Below are 5,000 nucleotides of genomic sequence, written 5' to 3' on the forward strand. Positions count from 1 at the left end.
TCTCAAGCACCTTCCTCGGACTCATGCTCTGCCAAAGTCGGCCTCACATCTTCCAGGAACCAGCCTGGAGCTTCCAGCGGTCAGCCGCACCTTGAATCCGCTCTCCAGCACCTATCTCGGACTCATTCTCCTCCAGGCCGGCCTCACATCTTCAAAGAACCAGCCTGGAGCTTCCAGCGGTCAGCCGCACCTTGAATCCGCTCTCCAGCACCTTCCTCGGACTCAAGCTCTGCCAAAGTCGGCCTCCCATCTTCCAGGAACCAGCCTGGAGCTTCTAGCGGTCAGCCGCACCTTGAATCCGCTCTCCAGCGCCTTCCTCGGACTCATGCTCTGCCAAAGTCGGCCTCACATCTTCCAGGAACCAGCCTGGAGCTTCCAGCGGTCAGCCGCACCTTGAATCCGCTCTCCAGCACCTATCTCGGACTCATTCTCCTCCAGGCCGGCCTCACATCTTCAAAGAACCAGCCTGGAGCTTCCAGCGGTCAGCCGCACCTTGAATCCGCTCTCCAGCACCTTCCTCGGACTCAAGCTCTGCCAAAGTCGGCCTCCCATCTTCCAGGAACCAGCCTGGAGCTTCTAGCGGTCAGCCGCACCTTGAATCCGCTCTCCAGCACCTTCCTCGGACTCATGCTCTGCCAAAGTCGGCCTCCCATCTTCCAGGAACCAGCCTGGAGCTTCTAGCGGTCAGCCGCACCTTGAATCCGCTCTCAAGCACCTTCCTCGGACTCATGCTCTGCCAAAGTCGGCCTCACATCTTCCAGGAACCAGCCTGGAGCTTCCAGCGGTCAGCCGCACCTTGAATCCGCTCTCCAGCACCTATCTCGGACTCATTCTCCTCCAGGCCGGCCTCACATCTTCAAAGAACCAGCCTGGAGCTTCCAGCGGTCAGCCGCACCTTGAATCCGCTCTCCAGCACCTTCCTCGGACTCAAGCTCTGCCAAAGTCGGCCTCCCATCTTCCAGGAACCAGCCTGGAGCTTCTAGCGGTCAGCCGCACCTTGAATCCGCTCTCCAGCACCTTCCTCGGACTCATGCTCTGCCAAAGTCGGCCTCCCATCTTCCAGGAACCAGCCTGGAGCTTCTAGCGGTCAGCCGCACCTTGAATCCGCTCTCAAGCACCTTCCTCGGACTCATGCTCTGCCAAAGTCGGCCTCACATCTTCCAGGAACCAGCCTGGAGCTTCCAGCGGTCAGCCGCACCTTGAATCCGCTCTCCAGCACCTATCTCGGACTCATTCTCCTCCAGGCCGGCCTCACATCTTCAAAGAACCAGCCTGGAGCTTCCAGCGGTCAGCCGCACCTTGAATCCGCTCTCCAGCACCTTCCTCGGACTCAAGCTCTGCCAAAGTCGGCCTCCCATCTTCCAGGAACCAGCCTGGAGCTTCTAGCGGTCAGCCGCACCTTGAATCCGCTCTCAAGCACCTTCCTCGGACTCATGCTCTGCCAAAGTCGGCCTCACATCTTCCAGGAACCAGCCTGGAGCTTCCAGTTGTCAGCCGCACCTTGAATCCGCTCTCCAGCACCTATCTCGGACTCATTCTCCTCCAGGCCGGCCTCACATCTTCAAAGAACCAGCCTGGAGCTTCCAGCGGTCAGCCGCACCTTGAATCCGCTCTCCAGCACCTTCCTCGGACTCATGCTCTGCCAAAGTCGGCCTCACATCTTCCAGGAACCAGCCTGGAGCTTCCAGCGGTCAGCCGCACCTTGAATCCGCTCTCCAGCACCTTCCTCGGACACATTCTCCTCCAGGCCGGCCTCCCATCTTCCAGGAACCAGCCTGGAGCCTTTAGCGGTCAGCCGCGCCTTGAATCCGCTCTCAAGCACCTTCCTCGGACTCATGCTCTGCCAAAGTCGGCCTCCCATCTTCCAGGAACCGGCCTGGAGCTTCCAGCGGTCAGCCGCGCCTTGAATCCGCTCTCCTGCACCCATCCTCGGACACACGTTCTTGCCTTTGGACCCCTCCTCCAGGAGCCAGGCTGGAGCTTTTGCCCCCTTCCTCCATCATTTCAGGCCGTGGAAAGTGTCATCTTTCGGATTATCAATTCACCGTCCCAGTCTGGTACTCAGATATTTTTCCGAAAACTGGGTTTCTGAAATCGTGCAGATGGTGTTTTCGTCGTCTGCTAATAACCTCGTCGTGTGGGAGAATAGGGGCGGGCCTTGGGCTGACTCGGCCCATCGTCCCCTTTTCCCGTTCTCTGACAGAAATTTTTTCAAACTTTATCACCCCTGGTACTATAAACTTTTTCACCTCTGGTACTATGTGGCACTTAGAAAATTTTCTGAACCGGGATTCTCACCCCTGGTACTTTTTGGCACTTAGAAAATATTTCTCAACCGGGCTTCATGCCCCTGGTACTTTTTGACACTTTGACGTTTTTCTGAACCGGGCTTCATGCCCCTGGTACTTTTTGACACTTTGACGTTTTTCTGAACCGGGCTTCATGCCCCTGGTACTTTTTGACACTTTGACGTTTTTCTGAACCGGGCTTCATGCCCCTGGTACTTTTTGACACTTTGACGTTTTTCTGAACCGGGCTTCATGCCCCTGGTACTTTTTGACACTTTGACGTTTTTCTGAACCGGGCTTCATGCCCCTGGTACTTTTTGACACTTTGACGTTTTTCTGAACCGGGCTTCATGCCCCTGGTACTTTTTGACACTTTGGCGTTTTTCTGAACCGGGATAAAGGTCATTTAAAGAGGTGTGTGCATGGTTCCTACTTATAATGGATATATGAAGGACTAAGGAGTCTGAACTTGTTCTGGCCCAAGGAAATCACTTTTTAACAAAAATCCGTATTTGGTCTTAACTCGGGAAAAGAAGGCGATTCCTGTGTTTTGATCTCAAAAGAGGCCATTTATCCGGGTTTGTGCAGGTTTATGCATGGAACTTACTTAGAATGGATATATATGTATGTATATATGAAGGACTAAGGAGTCTGAACTTGTTCTGGCCCAAGGAAATCATTTTTTAACAAAAATCCGTATTTCGTCTTAACTCGGGAAAAGAAGGCGATTCCTGTGTTTTGATCCCAAAAGAGGCCATTTATCCGGGTTTGTGCAGGTTTATGCATGGAACTTACTTAGAATGGATATATCTCTATGTATATATGAAGGACTAAGGAGTCTGAACTTGTTCTGGCCCAAGGAAATCATTTTTTAACAAAAATCCGTATTTCGTCTTAACTCGGGAAAAGAAGGCGATTCCTGTGTTTTGATCCCAAAAGAGGCCATTTATCCGGGTTTGTGCAGGTTTATGCATGGAACTTACTTAGAATGGATATATCTCTATGTATATATGAAGGACTAAGGAGTCTGAACTTGTTCTGGCCCAAGGAAATCACTTTTTAACAAAAATCCGTATTTCGTCTTAACTCGGGAAAAGAAGGCGATTCCTGTGTTTTGATCCCAAAAGAGGCCATTTATCCGGGTTTGTGCAGGTTTATGCATGGAACTTACTTAGAATGGATATATCTCTATGTATATATGAAGGACTAAGGAGTCTGAACTTGTTCTGGCCCAAGGAAATCACTTTTTAACAAAAATCCGTATTTCGTCTTAACTCGGGAAAAGAAGGCGATTCCTGTGTTTTGATCCCAAAAGAGGCCATTTATCCGGGTTTGTGCAGGTTTATGCATGGAACTTACTTAGAATGGATATATCTCTATGTATATATGAAGGACTAAGGAGTCTGAACTTGTTCTGGCCCAAGGAAATCACTTTTTAACAAAAATCCGTATTTCGTCTTAACTCGGGAAAAGAAGGCGATTCCTGTGTTTTGATCCCAAAAGAGGCCATTTATCCGGGTTTGTGCAGGTTTATGCATGGAACTTACTTAGAATGGATATATCTCTATGTATATATGAAGGACTAAGGAGTCTGAACTTGTTCTGGCCCAAGGAAATCATTTTTTAACAAAAATCCGTATTTCGTCTTAACTCGGGAAAAGAAGGCGATTCCTGTGTTTTGATCCCAAAAGAGGCCATTTATCCGGGTTTGTGCAGGTTTATGCAAGCAACTTACTTAGAATGGATATATATGTATGTATATATGAAGGACTAAGGAGTCTGAACTTGTTCTGGCCCAAGGAAATCACTTTTTAACAAAAATCCGTATTTCGTCTTAACTCGGGAAAAGAAGGCGATTCCTGTGTTTCTTTCAGAAAAGGTCCTTTTTCTGAACTGGGATTCATGCCCAACATCCAGGCTCTCGTGCCCTGCCCACAGACACAAATCCAGGCCGAGTTTCAGCACCTCTGCATGGACAGCATTCATGGCTGCTTTCCTCTCCCAACAGCCAGTCTCTCATGCCCTGCCCACAGACACACATCCAGGCCGAGTTTCAGCACCTCTCCTCGGTCCAGTATTCATGGCTGCCGTCCTCTCCCAACAGCCAGTCTCTCATGCCCGGCCCAGAGACACACATCCAGGCCGAGTTTCAGCACCTCTCTTCGGTCAGGCAATCATCCCTGCTCCCCTCTCATAACGTCCAGGCACTCATGCCCTGCGCACAGACAAACAGAACCCAGGCCGAGTTTCAGCACCTCTGCTCGGACAGCATTCACGGCTTTTGTCCTCTCACAGCATCCAGTCTCTCATGCCCTGCGCAATGACACACATCCAGGCCTAGTTTCAGCACCTCTCCTCGGTCAGGAATTCATCCCTGCTCCCCTCTCAGAACATCCAGGCACTCATGCCCTGTGCAATGACACATCCAGGCCGAGTTTCAGCACCTCTCCTCGGTCAGGAATTCATCCCTGCTCCCCTCTCATAACGTCCAGTCACAGACACAGATCCAGGCCGAGTTTCAGCACCTCTCCTCGGTCCAGCATTCATCCCTGCTCCCCTCTCAGAACATCCAGGCACTCATGCCCTGTGCAATGACACATCCAGGCCGAGTTTCAGCACCTCTCCTCGGTCAGGAATTCATCCCTGCTCCCCTCTCATAACGTCCAGTCACAGACACAGATCCAGGCCGAGTTTCAGCACCTCTCCTCGGTC

Source organism: Odontesthes bonariensis, unplaced genomic scaffold (assembly GCF_027942865.1).
Source record: "Odontesthes bonariensis isolate fOdoBon6 unplaced genomic scaffold, fOdoBon6.hap1 scaffold_168, whole genome shotgun sequence".
Taxonomy (NCBI): Eukaryota; Metazoa; Chordata; class Actinopteri; order Atheriniformes; family Atherinopsidae; genus Odontesthes; species Odontesthes bonariensis.